The sequence below is a fragment of the Cinclus cinclus genome, chromosome 1 (genome assembly GCF_963662255.1).
Source record: "Cinclus cinclus chromosome 1, bCinCin1.1, whole genome shotgun sequence".
Lineage (NCBI taxonomy): Eukaryota > Metazoa > Chordata > Aves > Passeriformes > Cinclidae > Cinclus > Cinclus cinclus.
Genome location: NC_085046.1, coordinates 35,524,855 through 35,547,156, shown reverse-complemented (window position 1 = coordinate 35,547,156; position 22,302 = coordinate 35,524,855). Strand labels below are relative to the sequence as shown.

General features: G+C 34.8%; 1 protein-coding gene across 1 annotated transcript in view; it reads left to right on the top strand.

Annotated features, from left to right (window-relative positions):
- Positions 1–15,901: 15,901 nt before the first annotated feature.
- The window catches only part of TBC1D5 (TBC1 domain family member 5), a 243,112-nt gene continuing 236,711 nt past the window's right edge, over positions 15,902–22,302 (top strand). The window contains exon 1 of the mRNA XM_062496189.1: positions 15,902–15,958. The gene's annotated coding sequence lies outside the window, so the exon portion shown is untranslated. The remainder of the gene's footprint in view (positions 15,959–22,302) is intronic.

Sequence of the window (22,302 nt, the reverse complement as noted above, 5' to 3'; positions counted from 1 at the left end):
TTTAAGATTGTGGCATGAACAGGCAGTTTAGAATGGTGCATTGGAACCCTGCTAATCCTATGCCTGTGTCACCTAGCAAGTCTCAAAACAGCTGCATGTAGCTCTTGAAAAGGAGCAGAAAAAGAAACGATACTTCAGGAATTTCACAGCCAAGGAACTGGTGGGAATTGTTCAGAGTTTTCTGCCAGAATTACGCAGATCACTCTACTTGAGTAACCAGGACTTGTGTCACGTCTTCTAAAGTAGGTGAGAGTTCATCATAGGTTAAGAGCTGTTGAGATGCACAGAAGAGTGAGAATAAGTGTTTTTTTCTTTTTACAAAGAGATCATGCGGAGATGCTGCTAAGTGCTTTCAGTCCCTTGCTTGATCTGAAACTAAATATGCTTGTAGTTGGCCTTTGTCAAGTAATTTCATTACTTGCTTGGGGACAGGTTGTGTGATATTGAGAAGTAAACTACTGGTTGTGTTTGCTCACTGTTGGATTGCTGTGTGTTTGAAAGAGGAAGGAAAGATTCTTCCATTACTGCACTATTTTTGTCCAGAGCTATGCAAGTTCATGACTGTGCCATGAGAGTCACAGATGAAGAATTATATTTGGAAAACTTTACATCACAGCCCAGACAGGCCTTCATAAAAAAACGTGCTGAAGATTGAAAGCGTAGGTGATTACTGCTTGTGGGAACAAGCGAAATAGTTCCTTATTGTTGCAAAAACCCGGTATATGTGGCTGGTCTCAATAAGGCTTTTATGTGCTCAACATTGAGAAGGATAGTTCTTAGAGAAACCTTTTGAGACCTGTGTTTCATGCTGTGTCACAGCAGTTATCTGGTGACCAGGACCTGTGCTGTTGGAAAGAATCCCTAGGCTTGTGGTGTGCCCGCATCCAGGGATTTGTGACGTGTGTTTCCGTTATAATTCTTTACTTTCTGTCAATTAACGTTTTAACTTTGGGGTGTTATTTTATTTCTTAGTCTTTCAGAAAACCTGTTAACTAACAGGGAAGCTGGCTGTTGTGATGAGCCACTATGTTCATGTGTGGAACTGAAATACAGTGGTCATTTCACTGTGGGTTCATCACTGCTGGAGTTTGTGGATGCCCTTGGCCCTTTCTGGTGTAGCTAGCAGCCTTGGACACTCTTGTTGACCTCTGCCTTAAACAGCCAGTGTTCCATTCAACGGCACTGATCAGGTTGCATTGATCTTAATTTTGATATTTTGCTTCTGTACTTAAATTCCAACTAGTCTTTCTTGTTCCTGAATGCCTCCTAAAATGCCTCCATCCTGCTGCATGGTGTTGGCAATAGTTCTCTTGTGCGCTGTTTGCAGAAATAACAACAGTCAAACTAAGGACAAAGTTGCATCGTTGCTCCAGATTGTTAATTTTTCTCTCTAAAGATTTAGAAGATTAAATTTCAGATGTGGACATTATTGGATAGTATTTAAACACTAATTAAAGGTACTAAATATAAAATTGTGAATATTGCTGTTCTCTTTGGAAGCTGGAGTTTACTTCATTGCAAAACAGTATAGGCTGCTAACTGAACAGCGGTTGCAGTTATCTCTCAACTTTGCTCTTACCTGCATATTGTCATTTTAGATATTTTCTGACTTAGCAGTTTATGATTTGACAGTAGAAATCAGGCTGATTAATGTACCTGGGAACTGGAAAAATATAAATATGCTCTTTAACCAAGATGTTCTTGATGAAAATATGCGTAATGAGATGTAATTTTGTAAGAGTCTGTATTTTTCTGTATCCATTATGAATTTATTTGGGGGGAAAGAGATGCAAGATGTCGGCATTTGATTTCCAACTTCTTGCTTATTTTTGTGGGGCATTATTTATTTAAATGGTAAAATAGCAAATTTAAGGCATTTGGCATATTTTTTCTATCTTTAACATGTTTTTTACTGCCTTTATATCACCACTACCACTTACTGAATTGTGCTTTGAAAAGATGCTTTTGTTTTGTCATCTCAGGTTGAAATTTGGTTTTTGCTTAAATCTAGGAAAACGCCATTACACTAAATATTTGGCTGAAGAATTAGGCTTTCACTTTTAGCCATTAGGTCTCACAGGTAATTCTGTTCTTACTTAGTCTAAAGATGGGTCACTTCAGGCTGCAGTTCTTCAGCATGCCATGTTGGGAAAATGCTTTATTTCTTAACAAGAACTCAGGGAATTGGGAATGCAAAGATCAGGGCAATTTGAAGTCAATCTTGAATTTTATTCTGTGCAAATAGCCTCTTTGCTATTCTCAGCCTGCTGATATTTTGAGTATTGCAGCTACTTGAACATTTGTGACTTCTAATGCTACATTCATGCAATAGGAGAGGTGATAGAAAATCATTGTGTCTGGATAGTCTTTGTGATTCATATTACCATAATAATAAGAATGAGAGTTGTCATCCTGACTACAAAAATACATGTTTGTGACTACTTTAAAAGTCTGTTTTAAAGATGTGTGAAGCGCTTGTTTGTTTTCTAGAATAATAGCTGTATGTCGAAGAGAAAGACTTTCACATTACCCAACTTTTGAGTCTGACATTGGTGACTCTGCTAATTGTAATAGAGCTGTGGAGCTGTTTCATTCCAGATGGAACTTTAATCTGGCTTCTGATTGAGCTGAGTGTCCTTGTAGAGTCTCTTAGCATCTGCTTTGGAAATGTATATAACATTATTCAAAATTTGTACCAAATTAAACCACCCTAAGGCTATAATTCAATTTTTCTTTATTGAGAAATGTATTGTCAACAACTTTATGCCACAGAGTAAAATCTGTGCTAGATCTATTATTTTATTGGCTATTAACTGGTCATTAAGTTTACTATGATTGAATTTCCAGGTTCTTGAAGTTTACCTTATCAATTGTAAGCTTTACACTAAGGAATCAACAAATAAGCCAAATGTGGTCTCTTGTGGTTTTGGTTCTTTTTTTTTTTTTTTTTTTTTTTTGTTTTGTTTTGTTTTTTTTGTTTATGGGGTTTTTTTCACAGAAGGTAGATGAGCTTGAATTGATGCTTTCTAGCATAAATGATTGGATTGGTTTTTTATTTATCAAATAGTCATATTTTAATAATTCTGGATAAATTCTGTGGATGAGTTTGAGATACCTGTTTTGGTATTTGGGTTGTAAAATCAAAAAGAACACCTGAAATATATTGAAATGCACCTTATCAAATCAATTTAATTCTGTATGTTACTTTAGTTTCTGTTGTATCTCTAACAGTTAGTGATTGTGACTTTTCTTATTTCTCAATTTTCTAAAGTCTGCTGCATTTAATTACAGTTTTTATTATAAAATCTTCTTGAGCCTTTGAATACTAGTTCTGTTACTAAAGATGGTCAGATTAGGGTAGCAAATTGATGCATTTTTTCAGTTAAGACATGATTGGTGAAATAGTCCCTAAATGGTTATGAGGAGTCTCTAACGAAGTTACGAAGTGTTAGGCAGCTGTGTACATTGATGAAAATGTTCAGTAGATACTCTTCTTATTTCAGGTTTGGGCATGAGCAGAATTTAAAACCACAGAATTATGAACTGAAATTGTGATAAGCCAACTACCAAGTGTTACTTGATTTTGTTTGTTTGCTTTTTTTCTCTTTCATTGCTGTGTCAAGATCCATAAGCACTTAGCTAAGTTCAGTCCAGTAAATAGTTAGAGGAATGTGTTAAGTCCCTTTATAATGTATTTTTCCTGTTACAGCTGAGGTACACAACAGAAAGCAAAGTAGAACTTGCGATGTATTAGTGCCATTCTCTCCACTTCCAGCAGACTGACTTATCCAGCTTTTTGGAGAATGAGTGTCATGGTCTACCAATGAGGATGGAATCTGAGCACTAGTGCACTGATGTCATCCTCCCTCCAGCTTCATGCAGCATTAGATGTCCCCATCCTCCTTCATTAAGTTCCTGTGCAAATCTCTAGGCATTCATTTGGGTTTGTGTTGAAAAAAAACAGAAGTTATTTATTTTATATTCCAGATGCTTCTGGTATTTGATTTAAAAAACAAATTACTATGAGAACAGAATTGTAACCCCACAAATGGTTTAGCCATTCAACCACTGTAAAAGGAAATCTCCATTTCCCTAATATATCTTCCTTTGGACACTTTGGCTGCCTTATTCCATCTTTCTTCATGCTCCATCTTTTATGCTGGAAGAAGTTTAGACAGGTTTGTGTTTCCAAGCTCTTTGTCAGTGAACAGAAGATGTTGCACACAAGTTCCTTCATGGCAGAAGCCTATCTTCTGGAGGAGGGCAGTCACTGGGCCAAAATGGGATGTCTATCTCCTGTCAGACAGCCTTAAGCCAGCATTAAACTGTCATGCATCTATTAGAGTGTACAGAAACTGCAAAATTTTTGTGTTTTCTTTCCTTACGCTTCAAGCATCCTCATTTATGTGTTAAGAGACAGTAGTTACAAAGTGAGAGTACACACAAGATAGAAACACAGTTGCCAAATCAATCTCTCTGGTATCTTAATGCTGTCAGCTTGTACTGAAGTCTGAAAATATATGACCGAATCACGCATTAATTTCTTGGGAGTGGTTGAAAGGTAAATACTGTCATTCAGACTGTCTTTTCCAACACGGTGTTGGAAAGATCCCAAAACTAACACAGTATCAAGGAAATGGATATCTGGCAGTGGGGTAATGATATTCTGCCTATTCTTCTACCATCTTTCTGCTAATATTTTGTATTTCAGTACCTCTTGGGAATTTGCTTTCTCAAGTTTTTTTTCATATCATAAACAAGTGAAAAGAACCCAAAAAGAAGTCTTTCATTTCCTTTCCCAGATTCTTCCATCTATGATGCTTGCGAAATCCCATCATTGCTTTGTGACTTGACTGTTCACTCGGTGACTTTCAAACCTCTGTTACGTTTTTATGTGCAGAAAATTGTTGTAATCTGGAAATTTTACTTTGCAGGCATATATCTAGTTTTGAAAGGACTGAGTATAAATTAGGTCTTGCTTTTAGTCACAAATAAAAAGGCAATATTCTAAGGATTTTTTAAAGCACCCAATGACAATTTTCAGTTTCCATGGAATAAGAATTTTATGATGATTCTTTTCATTTATTCTCATCTGATAACATGAAATTGGAGAATAAAGCATGAAGAAAAATGAACCATAACCATGAAACATGGTTTGTGGGATCATGACCTACTTTCACAAGGTCACCATTTCCCTCTTCTTTCTCTAATACAAGAAATTTTTTTTATAGATCACACATACTATCAAATACCTAGTATGATCCCCCAATTAGTGGTGTTGCCATTCAGCTGGTCAGCTGCAGAGATGAACCTATTTCAACAACTATGAGATAACTGCATGGTTATACCAAGAGGAGTCGCAGATTGATGTACAGTGTATCTACATTGTGGTTTAACAGTCATTAAATTACTATTTGGCATGGTTAAAATTATTTTTAAAAGTGTGAAAAAGCAATAGGCTGTTTCTTGTGAGAATTTAGCCATTGGTTATTAGTAAGTTTTGTTTATCCTCACTAAAATGAAATTAAATTACATAAATGCATATCTCTGATAAATGTAGATGTATGCCAATTAATTTTTTTAAAATCAAAAAGAAAAGGGGTTAAATAAAATGAAAATATTTAATTCATAGACACCTGGATTTTGGTTTGACCTATGTTTGTTAAAGGCAGATATGTTTGTCATTCTGATGAAGATGCATTTCTTCTTACCTTGCTGTTGACAGAATCTCACCTACTTTTCCCATTTATTATGATAATAGTCTACCAGATGTCATATGTCACAACCTAGTGAAGTTGTCTCTGCCTATTACCACTTACATATAATGTGCATTCTAGTTTTCCTTCCCTTAATTTAGAAAATTTTATATGCTCTTTGACATCCCCTGTTTTAAATAAAAGAATAGAGGCAAACTATTTAAAATATTTGAAAGCAAGTTTAGAAAGAGTAGGCTATTTTATTCCCATTTTAAATAATATTATGTTAAAAGTCTGCCTCTGTATGGATAGATAATTTGAATCTCATACAAGTGTCCATACATCTTAAAATTCTGGTAAGTTACACTGCAACTTTTTTTGAAAACTGCCTGTTTCAGTGGACAGATACATAAGTAAGTGCAAATAAGAAGGGCTTAAAACACAAATTAACATTATGTTATGGATACATCTGGTGATAAGAGCACCAGAAATCACATCTCTTCAGCTAAAGCATAAAACTGGACGATAGTCTTTCTCAAAAGAGTTATAATCTAAAGGACAGGGTAATCTCTTACATGTATGTACAGATAGGAGACAACTCCAAAAGAGTTTTAGCACAGATACAGCAAACTGGTTTTTGATTGAAGGTGTAGCGTTGTACATCCCTGTGAGTTAAAACCGTATGGAATTCACACCACTCTTGCAATGATGGGAACCTCATGTTGCAGAAGTAGACCTACCTGTGAAAGCACAGACAGACTGGGGAGCTAGCACTTTTCAACTGCATTGGAAAATTTTATTTCCATACGAAGCTTTGCGCTGAAAAGGTTCATATCTTGAAAAATGTGTATTTTCTGCAAGTTTGAGCTGTGCTCCTTTTGCATTATGCATCAGCAAAGAAGATCACACTGACTTTTCATTCATATGTTTTGTTTTTTATGTTTGGGTGCATTTTTCCTGTTAAAAAAAACCGTAAAAGTGTCCCCCTAGATTTATGGAGTTTTGTGCTTACACCCTAAAACATACAGAATTACATTTAAGATGTTACTTGTCTTTCAGAATCAATATTCAGAAGTTTAAAGGCCTTTTTTTTTTGTCCAGAGCAGCAACATGCATGCATGCATGCATTCTTGCATGCAAGAACATGCAAATATCAGCAATATAATGTATTTGGTTTTCTTATATTTTACTGTGGGATTGTTGATACATAAGGGTAACTGTTGCATGAAAATGCTTTTGTTCTTCTACAGTAATATTTTAGATGAAAGAATGAGTTTTTTCTCTGTACATCCCTGAAGGGATCACTGCAGTCCTTAGAGCTGCATTATATAATGTAATACAGATGAATATGACAAAAGTCAACATAGGAAACTTAACACTTGAGGTAGAAGAAATCACTATGAAGCCTGACATTTTTCTTTTATATTTGCAGTAAGAATTGACCAAGGCTCAGAATATTTGTAATTAGACAGTCCTGGAAAAAAAAATTGAAATAAAAAGTGGGCCACTGTGTTAAATCAGTGTTGTGCTCCTGAAATTTCTTTCAAAATGAGTTTTCATTTCTCATTAATAAAACCCCAGTACTTAAGTTTAATTTAAATGCCTTTCAAAGACTGGATTTTTTCAAGTGACTGTATTTTAATTTTAAAATTAAAGCAAAGGAATATGTTAAATTGTAAATGCTTAATTTTCTGTAAAAATCAAAACTGAAACTGTGTGTATTCAGTAGGAATCCCTCTTTTATTGAAATTATTGTCTGTCAGATGTCCACGTTTTTAAAATGAGAAGTGGGAATAAAAAAGGAAGAAGGGAGAAATTTGTATGAAATAACTGGTTTCTTGGGTTGTTTTCCTCTCGTCTCCTTAAACAAAATGTAGATGCCAAATCCCAGTCCTGCTGCAGTCCTGTTACACTGAGCAAGATGTGGACTTGATGTACAGAAAGGAACTTTTTCAGTCCTATGCTGAGAACATTTTTCTAATTGAGCAAAGCCTATACTTAGAAAATATTTCTACCTTTCTATAACAAAGGCATCTGAAGTATTTATACCAATTTTGACAATAGGGCATCAAACAAAGGTGTCTTTAGGCTAATGGAGCAGATATGGACTAGTTGATGAGCTGTCTGCACTTAGGAATTCAATCCTTAGATATGTTCAGAGGGTGTATGCATTTTCTTCAATCTGGAAGCAGTAGCAAGTTTAATAAAGCTGAAATGACAATCAGTTTTTTTCTCTTTACAGTCCATAATGCCAATTGCACTTAAATTTTTTACAGAGGCCTAGATCTCAAATAAAAGAAGCAGTTGTTACAGGATTTAGAAATAATTCTACTGGAAGTTTTGGTTTAAACTTGTGGTGTAGGCTTGTGGACTCTGCTTTGTCTTCCAGAGCTTTGTGTTGTTCTCTTTCAGTTTAATATTACAACATAATTTTGTATGGTCAAATTTATTTTGGAATATGGTTCTTGCTCAATTTTTTATCCAGATGTGTTTTACATAAACACCAGTAATACAATTGGTGACATTTTCCAGCATGCACAGCACTTCATTTGCTAATATCTGAATTAGCAGAATATACTTTATAAAGTAGAATCAATACCTTCATATAAAATGACCCAATTTTAATTGTTCAATCCCACTTCTATACTTTTTTCAAGAATGGCTTAATCATGTTTCATACTTGATCACTTTGTCTGCAGATTACCACTTTGCTTGTTCTTAGTTTACTACTTGTTTCTCAGCAGCAGCATCTCTTCTGTTCTAAATCCAAGGAAGAAACAAGTATACAGATTTATTTTTATTCTTGCATTTTGTCTGCATTTCACTCACTTGTTTTCATTTTATTGGGCCAAATAGGCCAAAGAGAAAACTACGACTTTGTATGTATGCAAAGAGATGAGGTTAGTTTGATCATGAATTAATATCATTTTAAAAATCAGAATTTAAATGTTATTAAAAATGAAATTTTACAAAGTACTCAATAGGACTCATTCAAAAATATATTTTAGTATCAAAACAATTTAATTTTCTTTAAAATAAATCCCAATGTCTTTTGGGATGGGCACTTTTTACTGAGAATAGGTATAATCTGCTGTGTTATGTAATTTTGCTAATTTTAGCTGAAGTCATTTTTGCCTTATCAAAGTCAACTCAACTATAGGGTGGTGGAGGTGTGCTTCTGTGCAGTAGTGGTTTTCTCCTGAGCAGAACTCCAGCATTACCAGTTCATGACAGCTGCAAGCCAGCCTCTGGGCATCTTGCTAAATTTTCGAATGTAATTATACAGTAGACTTCCTTTAACAAATTCTGTGTTCCCCACTATAATTATAACAGCTCTTGCCTCTAGCCTATTCCTTATCTTACAACCCACCTCCATATCTCCCACTGCTGGCTAGTGTTATCCAGTAGAGCTGTGTATCTAGAAAAGCAGAGTTTATTCTTTCTGTTGTCTTTCGTGGGTACAGAAGATCCTTTCCTTCTGATCCAGTGTACTCAAATGACATCTCCCTTAAAGCTGAAGATTGTTCTCTCATTCACAGAAGAGCTGTTGATTAGCATGCCACTTCCATTTTTCAAACAAATTTTGATTGTTATTACAGGACAGGAGTTATGGAATTATTAGGAGCTATCCATGAAGTGGCTGAAGAAGCCAGGACAAAGAAAGGAGGTCTTCTAAAAATACTTGTTTTCATGCTGTGTGGTTCAGGATATAATTTCTTTCTACTCTTTGTATGTTAGTTTTTTATGTATGAAGCTGTTCATCCTCCTTTTAAGTACACATATGTAATACAGTAATACAAATAATCAGTGGTGCTTCTTTTACATGAAACATTATGTAATTTGAGCCAAAGAATAATGAAACAGGAAAAGTTACCCACAGATATTCTCAATCTTATATTGGCTCATGACAAGGAAATTTAGAAACAACTCTGCAGAGTAATAATCTCCTTTCCACATGTCTGTTAGCAATGGAAGTGATGGGTTTGAATATGGAAATCTGAAGGTAGGAGAGAACTTAGGCTGTTGGAGATGTGCAGAGACACTTCTCCTTTTTCTTCAGTTTCTTACTGTAGTTGGCTGTGGTAGAGGGACTGGCATTGAAGAACTATTGCCCGGAAGGTGACAGATTACCATTTTTTTTTATCTGTTCTGCAGCAGGATCAAGTACATTGATAAAACCTTTCCTGAGAAGCTTCAGTTAGTGGCATACCCTAGCATTCCTTGAAGTCGTACTCCCACGGACTTTCCATAGTTTGTGTACATCTTTCTACAATTTATGATGTCCAAAACTGTATAAAGTTTTGAAAGAGATGGAAAAAGGTATTTTCAGTTGTTCAATGCAGATGCTGCCATATGTGCTGCCAAACGTGCACACACCCAAACACATGCACTTTGTTTGCTTGCTAGTGTATTTCAGTGAGATGTGTTTATCAAAGATCAAAAAACGTTTACTCTTTTGATTTGTATTCTTTTCTGTTCATTGATACTCTGTGTAATGGTTTACTACTGGTCCATTTTGTGTTGACATCTATGATGTGCTTTTTCTAAATGTAGCACTTTTGATTTGTCATTATTAATTTCTGACCATATCTTCCATTTTTCAAAAGCATTTGGAAATCTATCCTTTGAGGTGCTGCTAGTTTCTACCAACGTTCTCTTATCTGCTGATTTTAAAAATACTTACTTGGATTCACTAGGACTGTTAGGAAAATACCAGGTAGAAACAGATAAAACAAATGTCTCTGAGTAACATTTGTAGTATATGTATATGGTTTGAGAGAGCAGTTAAAAATATTTTTTTTAGAACAATTGCTCTCCCATTTCAATAGTTTTTGTTTCCAGCTTATAATGATTATGTCTAGACAGTATTTTGTTATATATGGCATCAACAATGCAGAACATGTTTAAATTCTCTCTGAAGTTTGTATCACATCCACTGTTGCCTCCTATCCATGGACCCAGTTAGCAGTGATGTAATTAAGATGAGTTTGAAAGAAGTCAGGGTTTTTTTCTCTATCTTCTTGAAATTTGTTTGTGCAATACTGGGTTCTAGAATCTCTTTAGGTTTCACTGGTAGACTGTAACTTGAAGGTGGGACTTAGGCCCCCTGAGGGGAAACTGGAGAGGACTTGTTCAACTTGTTTGGTTGAATGTTTTTTTTTCTTTTCTACTTCTTTTGATTTCCTTTATTCTGATCTTTTAGAAATAATGAGACAACAGATCCTACTCTGTTATGTCTTTCTCCATAATTTTCAGCATGATTTTTCAGGTTGGTTTTTTTTTTTTTCCATTCCTTTGTTACTTTATTTCCTCTCCTTGTTTGTAGCAATGGCATGCATGTCTTGTATCACTGTAGGTCTCATTGATCACTGATACAGGACATGGATGAAAACTTTTTTTCCAGTGAGACAAGCTGACAGGATGTGTAGAAGAAATTTTCTTTGCTTTTGCATGTTTTGTAACTTCAGAAAGGCACAGTTAGGCTCATAGCAGTAAGATTTCAGAGGTTACCATCAGAATATTGTGTTCCTTTGTCACAGCTTATATACTAGGTAGAATGGCAATAAACAGGTCAGTTCCAAAAAGAAATGAGATCTGGAATTTTGCTTCCCTGAAATATAAAATTAGAGGTGATTACATAGTAAAATCATCATTGTAGCCTTTTGAACTGCATGCCATTAAAATGGGTCAGGTAGAAGATCAAGGCAGGACAAGGGGGATTTTGTCCTGGCTTGTTGCATCAAAACATTTTAAGGAAATCCTTTTATCCTGAATGACTCTGACTTTGGTATTGGGTAAGATGGTCTATGTGTGGCCTTTTCTTGGTGTTTAATAAATTTGTGTGTGACCACTTAACTCTTCTTGTATATTGCAAGATGGAGAATTTTGCCATAAAGTATATATAAAATTAGGAGCAGCAAAAGCAGGGTAGATTTTTTTTCAGGTGTGTCATATATTAGCTGAGCCCTCTTGCTCACCAAGAGAGAATGAGAACAGAAGCCAGTATGTTTATACCAATTGATACTGTCTCATTAAAATTCAATGTTTTATATTTTACCTTTCAGTTTGCTTTATAGGTCACTTAATTTTTGTTACTTCCCTTTATTATAAGCTAAGAACCGAATGTTGCTGAATATGCTGAAATAGATGTGTATTTTTTAAGGTTGGCATTTAAGCAGACAAAAGATCATGCTTAATGCTGCTGTGATAATAAATAGTACTATAATTGATTGTTGATAGAAACCCCTAAAATATATTTTTATGGTTGAAATGTACTTTGGATAAACAGTGTTCAGTTTGCCTATTAAAATAATTCACTATATACCGTGGTTTCTTTGAGTATTAAGGAAGTAGGACTTTTCCAACAGCAGTAATTGGTTGACACTGCTTGACCTTAATGCAAAGCTACAGTATTTAATGAACAAACGGAGGGAATAAAGTTTTGATAAATAAGGCAATTTTCTTGAAACCTTTAGAAATATGCTTGAAGTCTTTTAGTGTTAGATTGACGGTTTCTCCTTTTGTGAAAAGAATAAGTGAATAATTTAAGGCTATATTTCATGTTTTCAGATCTTCATTCTGTCATATAAATAATAGACTGTGAAATGCAGCAGCTCCTGAATTCACAGATTTAATAGACCTGTACAAGTGAGTATCTTGCTTGGCTTCTGGCATCTTAAAATGCTTTTTTGTGTGTATGTATACCTGAGAAGCAATGTAGAAGTGGGACTATCTTCAGTGACCAAATTCCATACTTTAAACGTGCCACATATTCTGTTTTTAAAGGAATTCTTCTTCTTAAAGTACTTTAATTATATCTTGATGTCGGTTAGTATCTTTGGTTAGTATTAATACATAATTCTGTATTATGATGGACAGTTGTCAAAAAAGCAGTACATGGCTATTTGAAATTAACGTCTAATTTAAAATTAACTTACTTAAAGAGAGACTGTGGGAAAAAGCATTCACGTTTGAATCCCTCAGCATAAATCTTGATACCATTGAATCTTGATGAGAAATAAATCAAATGTATTTACTGAAATAGTGAAATATCAAAGTAATTTGTGTTGTTTACTACATGTAGTCTTAGTTATGTAATTTTTAAAAATGGAAACAGTATTTGGGGAGGAAGAACAGACATTAATAAAATTAGACTAGTTTATTTTCTTTGTTCCCATTCCCTTTTCCTTCTCCTGCCTGTTAGTTTAATGTCTTTTGAAATGAGAGTGAAGTAAGGCTTACTGAGAACAAGTGGCAAAGGACTGGGATGCTTTCATGTTCTCAATCTTCCAAGAAGAACATAGTTTTCTGACTAGTGGACCATGGGAACCACAAATACTTCTTTTGAAGTATGTGCTATTGTACCTGTTTTGTTACCTTGAAAAAGTAGCTTCCCTAAACACTTCCATTTATAGGTTTAAGGCAGATTACCTGTGCTTTCTTCCTGATACCTACTCCTTTTAACATTGGGGTAATTCCGGTTGTTAGGAACCTTCTGCTAGCATATGATACTGAACTCCTGATTTCCTCCATTGTGTGTGGGAATACAGGCATTTGTGCAAGTAAAAAAATACCTTTATTCATATATTGAAGACTGCTTTCTGTAAATTGTGTTCAAGATGTCTGACAGATTTGCCATGGTATTGATTTATGCAGTCCTCATGTAGGTTCCAGAAATGTCTAGTAGGTATCCTTCAAAGTGAGCTGTCTACATGAGGATGCCATCACTTTGCTAAAATACAGGCAGATTCCGCTAGTGCTTACTAATAGTTTAGCTCATGTAGTGAAGTTACTTTTTCTTACTTTTCAAGAAAAATAATCGTTATATCTTTTGTCATGGTAATAAAAATCTTAACATACTATTCTGTTTCATAAGTTTCTCTGGTAACTTCTTAATGTCTTTATCTTTTTAAATTTTTTGAGATAATTTTCTTCATCTTTACAGTAAGTCTGTCTTTTGATTTCAGCTAGTCCAAATGCTCAAATGGAGATCATATTTTTCATATTCTCCCTTGTCTATCCAACTTGTTTGTAACTCAGAAAACATCAGTGAAGGCATAGAGACCATTTTGCAGTCTAACTTGTTGAAAAAACTGTCAAAACTGTATGAATCACACAAAAATCTTTGTGCTGAACTAGTGTGAAACACAGTGTCATCACCTCTGTTTTCAGAACTTACGCAGAGTAATACTTTCTATTTATTTTGCTGCATGAACATTATTTAAGCCATTGGCTGGGGATGTTTCTGTTCTTTCAGTAAGAATTTACAAGATTAGTGTCTTAATTATATTGATTATATTAACCAAACCAGTCACCAATTGGGTCCACCTGTGACTGAATTGCCTTGTGATACTTGAGCAATGCATTTGTTATTGTTCATTATTGCTTCAGTACAAGACTGTGATCTCACTTAGACTCACTTAGGACTTATCAGGACTTATCCTCAGCAAATATATACATACACACTTTGGGTGGAAATGCAGGAAGGAGGGTATAAAAAGCAAAGTAAGGCAATGGGAATGCAGAACAGCAGAGGATGGTTTGCTAGTGACTAAATGGATACATTTGCTAATATTGATGATTTTTTTTTAAATTCTGAAATGGTTGCTCTTCTTTTTTTAGTCAGTGTGGCTTTTTTTTGTTTAATTTGTTAACACCTATAGAAATTAGAAAGAGCAGTAGTTATGACAAATGGACTATGTAATTTGAAAATTGTATTTTGTCACATGTTTTAGTCACAAAACCTAGTTGAAATCAATTGTCCAAACATTCACTTAACGTATTAATAAGTAATACAGGAATGCTCTAAGCCCTCTTGAATTAGATATATTACATCTTGTTACAAAATTTAATGCCAGGCTTAATAACTCAAAGTATGCTCTAGAATAAAAATACATTTATGTGCTAGTATGTTGTAATTAGAATGCTAATCCAAATTACAAAAAAAGCCCTAAACCCACTATTCAGTTGGAACTGTTTTATATATTCAAGAGTAGACAATTACCTTTAATTTAATATCTTAAAGAAATCACAATTTTATTTTTTTGCAAGTGGGTATGTTTTTTGTGGTATATTTCTAAATATTACAACAGTGTAATATTAATGTCAGAGCAACCACAACACTGGTTGGATTTCAGGAGCTGTTTGGGTATTTACCTGCAAAAACAGTGTAATTTAGGACTTCTAAAAAATGTGTCTAGGTGGTTGTGTTCTTATATTTTCTGGTGAAAATACCATAGATACAGTAAAGTACCACCTTTTCAAAAAGGGGAGTTGGTGTTTCCAATTCAACACTATTAGTTTTCCATATTTGTAACAGGAAGAATTATTTTAAAATATCATTTTATCCTGTCATGAATAGACTTTAATCACGTCACAGTAGCTGAAAAATTCTGCATAAATATATTTTGAAGAGGGTTTGATTTTAATATTTTTTGTGATTTTTTGTGATTTCAACAATTAAAGGAGAATTAATAAAGGATAGATGGCGGATCAGTTGCTGATGTTTCATTTGTTAAATTTTTCTTAGAACCATAATCTTCAATGTTTTTAGTGTGTATGTAACCCTGTACATCTGTAGTGTGCTGTTGAACCCCATACAACTTCTTGTGGTCTTATCAATAATGATTGAGCAACTTTCTAGAAAACAGATCTAAAATACAAAATTATGGAAATTTAGATAGATGTTTTTAAGAAGTTTATTCACAGGAGGAGAAATTGAAAGTAATGCTGAGAAATAACCTAGAATCACTTGTTGATAAAAATTTCAGGTGGAATACAAATAAGTCTCCATAATGTTGAAGTTCTTAGAGTTGTTTGTCTGTCTGCCATTATTGTTATCTTAGAAATGGATAAACCAGATGGACTTATTTTACATGTTTTTTCTATCTCTCCTGATACATGATTATGTGAAATACAGTACTTACTTGACTTGAGAATACTTAAGTAAATTTCAGTCACTTTTGTTTCTGTTATATGGAAATGTCCAGAAGAATTGCAGTGCCTTATGTTGGGAATCCTTAACTTGAATCCTGTTAGCTCAAATAAAAAAACTAAAACTATTTTTAGGATTTTTTTTCATTAAGTATATTTATTCTCCATCTGAAAGTCAGCTCCGGAAGTCTGGTATCAGGACTGCCACTCCAGCTTCCTCATTGCTCCTGGTGGCTGGGCCATATCCCAACGCTACATGCCTGTTGCATATGTGGAGAACATCCTTCTGAAGATAACTATCTCCTTTGTGTTTGAGTACCTGCCACTACGTGAGTTAATTTTTTTGGTATTTTTTAAAAAAAGCAAACTGAGTTTGCCTCATTTTCATTAATGTCATTGTTACACATTTAAAATTTATAAAAATATTTGTGATGTGTCTCCTGCAGTTGCCCAAAAACTATTTTCATACTATTTCTGTACCAAAAGAAATCTTGCTTTACAAACATAGGTTCTTTCCTCCCCAGTTTGCTGCATTAAATTTTAAAAGACAAGTGAAAATAGTGACTGTGGTATTTGGTTTTAAAGCTGATAGATAACTGTATTGCAATCTGCTTCCCACAGAACTGGTGAAACATAGACTGTGTCAGTGGGAGCTTTTCTTTGCTTTCTGCCATAATGTGCCCTAAGTCCCGACCTGAAGGGGCAATTCACTCTCTAATTTAAACCTCTCCTTAACATTAACAACATGGCAGTGTTTAGTAATGATACAGTGTTTACTGTTAAAGACTTGCCAATTTGGCCTTAAATAGCTAGACTATATTACCTCAATTTGCCATATTCCCTCTGTTTAGTTTGGAATTACCTTGCAAATGCTAAGGTGATGGTATTGAATTGTGTAAAGGAATTATAAATTGGAAATCCTAGCAATGTGGATTTTAAGTTCTAGTATTGGTCTACAGAAACACACTAGTTAAAGGTCAGTAAACTCATTTTAACAAGTACTTTTTTTTCTTTTTTTTTTTCTTTCTTTTAATGACTTCCATCAGTGCCTTTAATTAGTTATTTTTCCTTCCTATTCTCTGGATAATTTAAAACTCCTTTCTGAAGTGATTTTTTGAGATGTATATGAGCTTGTATATGTAGTTTCTGTACCTTTTAAGTGTAGTCAGTTTTTTACAGTGTTGCAATAAAATACAGAACACTACGCAGTGCATTAAAGAAATAGAGCCTATGCATCAGAACAATTTTCATGCCTCACTCAATTCTTAATGTAAATTAGTAGGAACATTGGTTATCCATTTGAGAAATTGAGTTGGTATAAAAATAAAAATGCACTTATGGTATGTGGTGCTTTGTGTATCATCTTGGGAGTGTTTTGCTGTTTATCTGTCACTTGCATTAGAAAAAGCAGTCACTGGCTGCAGGTGACATTAAAAATTAAAGGTTAACCTCAATTTCTTTACTGACCAGACGTGGGGCAGAAAGTTCTTCTGGATGTGTGCCTGGATTTTGGAGCTGTCAAATAGACTTGAGAAGTAAAGACTGGTGCTTTTGGTGGCTTAGTCTTTTTTATGTGCATGAGGGATGATTTCACCATTTCCAAGTGTTTAGACTTCTTCTGATGGGTTATATCCAGATCATTTTCCTTTGCATCCAACTTTGTGAAATTAAAAAATGACATGATAACACTGTAGTATGTAATTATAATGAACTCATTTTACTGATCTACATAATTCTAGGAATGTCTTTTTATTTTGTTGCTTAGAACAACTAATTAAAATAGCTGTCTATCCTATTACTAGAGAATACGTGTCTTCCAAAAACTAGTTAAAATTGTTCTTGAAAATTGCCTTAGAACCTTTTGAATATTCTGGTTTACGCATTTACATTTAATGTAAGACAAGCTTTATATGAACATGAACAAACCTGAGAGATCTTTCTTTAAGCTTTTGACAAAGTCAGCTTCTCCCTCATAGCGCCTTCAAGGTGAGCCAAGTTCAGTAGCATGAGCTTCCCTTTGGAGTCTATCACTCCAAATGTTGGAAGCAGCATTCAAGCTAGAGAAGAAGGGTTCAAGCAGCAGAGGTTTGCATGCAACCTGCCAGATACCTTTCCTTTGTTGAAGAGGTATTGTGTTTGCTCAGTGGTAGACCAGACTACAGGCAAGTCTTGACCTTTGAGATGCATCTTGAAGCTGTGGCTGCTGCTCTTACCTTCCATTTAATCTCTTAATTTTCTTAGCCATGCAGTAAGGTAGTATGCACGTAGTGAGTTGATCTGTTGCTTCTTGTTGGATAATGAGGGAAAATGAGAAGGGAAAAAATAAACTTTTTGGGGTTTTTTGTGAGTAAAACAGGCTGCTAAAATGCATCCTTTTTTTCTTCCCCATCCTTCATTTACCAAACAGTGAATGTCTTCTGTCTGTGTCCATTTTCCTTCTTACAGATCTTCATGGGAAAGCAAGAAAATTAGAAGTTTCATTAAAGAAAGCAATGCATATTGCTAATTTAGAAAAGAACACTGCAATTGACATATTTGAGGAACCCTAGTATTTCAGATGTGTATAATCTTATTAAAATTATATATCTGTGTGCTTGCTTCATAGTAAGCTTGGCACAGTTGTTTCAGGACTGGTATACTGTAGATTGTTCTGACTACAAATTAAATCATGTTAAGAATTCTTTGGTGGGAAAGTGATAATGCTCATTTAGAGTGCTTTACTTATTATTTCTAATTTGCTAAACCTATATTTAAGACATATAATTTCTCTGAAGACAAAATATTTTTAAATGCTAGTTACTTATTTTCCTGTAGTTCCCACTGCTTGAAATTTTTCCAGTGTTCTCTGAGATTAGTTTCACTTAATACTTCCTGGTTTCTTGTGTTTCAGATATTTTTATGTTGACATAGTACTGAAACTGGTCAAACAAGTTTCACTATTGAAGTGATTTAAAAAGAAACTGAAATACTATATAGCTTTAAAGATGGTTCCTTTGACTTAGGGAGTAGTTAAATCCCATATAATAGTTGATAATTGTTGGCTTGCCGCCTGGTTCAGAATTCTTTGTTTTACAAACTTGGTTATGAAGCATCAAGAAAACTGAATGTTGGGGTTTTTTTCAGAGGAAATACCTCAGGTAATTAAGTACTTCAGGGATTTATAATTTGTTTGTAATTTGAAATACAGTGCTTTCTTAAAAGAAATCTTTAACTGATTTTATATATTGTCTTACAGGTTCTAGCATAGGTAGCATGTTATAATTTGTCAGTTAATTTAAATTCAAGTAAACTTCTGTATCAGTCTAAAAAGCACTGGTGATTTGCAACTATTACAGATGGCATCTTTTCTTAAATAGTACAATAATGTCTGTTTTGCGGAGCAAGTGAATTACCCATTTGTTACACTGTTAATGCAGCTTGTGCCGGTCGTCACACATCTGTATGAGCAGAACATATAAGTATTTTAAAAATCCAACACCAATTCGAAGAACCCAATTCATTGCAGTGTTTCTGTTGTTGCTGTTCCTACAGAGTTGGTGGTCAGTTCGCTTGTGTTTAATTTATGGCTGCATTGCAGAGATGGGCTCAAGAAAGATACGTGTAAGATAAGGACTTCTTTCTCAGATGTAGCAAAACTTGCAGGACATGCAGTTTGAAATGGTGGAAGAACAGGTCCAGGATCGAGAACTATTTTGCAAAGCACTAAAATCAGGTTATATCAGTTCCCCTCGAGGGTACACAATGTCAAGTTGGGACTAGTAATTACCATAGCTTTATTTCCAGTAGCTGTCTGGTTCTCCTGGTGAGGACTAGTGGTACTGTGTGTTATTAGCCCATTCTCTTCAGGCATCCTTCTTGTTTCTCCTCTCTGTACCATGTTAGATTACCTACTTTATATGGCTGACAAATTTGGTACTGCTTCACATCCTTGTTCAAGTTTCCTCTGGCAGTGGTCTTTGTGCCTTGCATCTCCCTTGCCCTTGTCCCTGCCCCAGGCATGTTGTCCCATTTCCCTCCTTAGCCTTCTTTTGGCACAATGTGACTCTGAAGCCTGAGCTGGCTATGGACAGAGCTCAGCTGATTCTGGCAGAGCTTTTTTTATTGTACTTAGTGCTTGCTTTCTAGTTCATTTTAACCATGAAACCACCCTTGCCAGTGCAAAGGAAGAACTGAATTCTCCCTTACAGTACTTTAAAGTGGGCTTTCTAACAAAGATGGAGAGAGATTTTATGCCAGGGCCTCTAAGGATTTAGGCTTCTAAAAGTAAAGGATGGTGCATTTAGATAAAATCTAAGCAAGAAATTCTTTACAATTAGGGTTGAGACATGGAAATGGGTTGCCCAGAGAAACGCAGATGCCCCATCCTTGGAAGTGTTCAGGGCCAGGTTGGATAGGACTTTGAGCAGCCTAATCTAGTAGATGTCCACCTCTCTGCCCATGACAAGAGGCTGAACTAGGTGTCATTTAGAGGTTCTTTCCAACCCAAACCAGTCTGTGATTCTACTTGAGGACAGCAGTTTCTTGCCTTTATTTTACCTGATTAGTATTATTTATGTCTTACATAGTTTCATTATATAATGTTTCCTCTGCATTTTGTTGACTTTCAAATTTTTTCAGAGACATTGCAGAGATTTCAAGTTGTATTGATTGAACTTGGTCAAAAAAACTGTAATTTGTGGTTTGCTTTCGTTTTGTTTTCTGTCAGAGATAAGTGCTACCTTAGATGATCATAAATGCTAATCAGAATTTGTTAAAAAGGATTTGTTAATATTGCTCTTAAAGGTTTAAAAGTAGCAGCCTTAAGCATATCTGCATGAAGAAAATGATGGAGGGGATAAACAGTTGGGTTGCCAGCGGTGTATGTAAGTAAAAAAAAACTAAGACTGTGATGGTGTTTTGGTGTATTTGAAGTGATCCCTGTATCACAGATGTGACAGTCATGGACAGTTGTCTCTGATGTGTTTAGAGCTGTGATAATGTTCCAGTAAAGTTGTAAGGACAAAAAAAAAAAAACTTCTAAAATGTTGGCTGTAATTTCCATTAGAGGGAAGTGATGCTATTTCATGGCTATCCCTGTCTCTCTTTTCTTTCCCTCTGCTCCTCCTGAAGAACTTCTGTGGGATTTACAGAACACTTTGCTTCCAGGGCAAATTCTAAAGGAAGTTCACAGAATTTCAGTGGGTTTTGCACTTAAGTTATATGGATTTAAATGTCTAAACATGTACTGAATGATACTGACAGGTACCAGTGTAGATGCCAGCCATGTACAGTTGGAGTCCTGTACTAGGGACTGATCTGCAATGCAAGCAGCAGCATTTCTCAGTTGTTGTGACTGGCCAGCATTTGTAATTTGATGGAAAGCAGATGAATAAAGCCAAATTAAAGTGACAGTGATGACCAACTGCCTAGTAATTTAAGACCCTCCACACATTGCTTAGTGCTATTTATTCAATAAACACATATAATAAGTATAGAACTTTATGCATTTATTTAAGGTGATAGAAACCATGGTGGGCAGAAGTTATTGTATATTATCAGCACTCTGTCATATTTGAATAAATTAATGTGGAACTGACCTAAAATTCAGAACTTTCTGAGCAGCTTCATGTGATTTTGTTCAAGGTTTCATTGAGTGGTATATATTACACAACTTCATATTAAGCACTTTCTTTGCAACATAATTTCTACAGATTTCTAATTTTTAAAGAATTAAAACCATGCCACCAATTTTTACAGTAGTTTTCTCCATATTATGTGCCTGATCCTCTGAGATCTGTTCTCATAAGTATTAATGTTGTAAGAGTTGATTCTGGTATGAATGGTTCAACTAGATTTACAAGAAGTGGTTGAATGTTGTTTTATCATTTTTGTTAAGCAGCATGCATGCCTCAGAGTTATAGAAAAGGTTAACTGTGTCTGGAAACTTGCAATATTTATCATCTTTTGCAAGGCAGTTGTGAATCAGGTGCAAGAATTTCTCTATGTTATAAATGTTCTAAACTTGTTTTGGCATATTAGTCTAGATTATTTTAAAATCCAGAAATGTGCTTTATAATGGGATCCAAGCTGGGTCTGAGGAAAAAGAATCATTATTCTCTCTGTTGTTTGGCAGTGAGGAGTAAGGGATAGAAAAGAAAGACAATTCTCTTCTTTTTAAGTTAATATATTCTTCCCATAGAATGTACCAACAAAATCTAGATCAAGGCAGTCTTGCTTGGAGACAGTCATACCCTCTGACAGGAAAATTATTTTAATTCATTTAAAATCCAGAAGCAACAGTATTTCTTCCTGAGTAAATGGTTGGAAGACCTTAATTACACATTGCTCTTGAAAGCACAGATTGCACTTAGTTTCTTTTTGATCTTTTAGACTCAGACTTTGGAAAGTATTTAACTTATGGGAAGTAATGGAGTACTTTCCTGAACTGACATGCTGTTACTGACTTTTCTCAGTAGGAATATAACTACTTGAAAAAAATAGGAATTTAGTGGAATGTTTTGGCGTTGGGGATTTTTGGTTTGGTTTTGTTTTTTTTTTTTGAAAAGTCATCCAATACCTTCAGCTGGATGTTGGCATCAAAATTTAAAAAAACATTTGCTGTGTGAGAAGTAAGTTTTGACAAAAGCAAAGAAAATGGTAAAGTGGTTAAGTTGTGAATCAGTATCTAGTTATG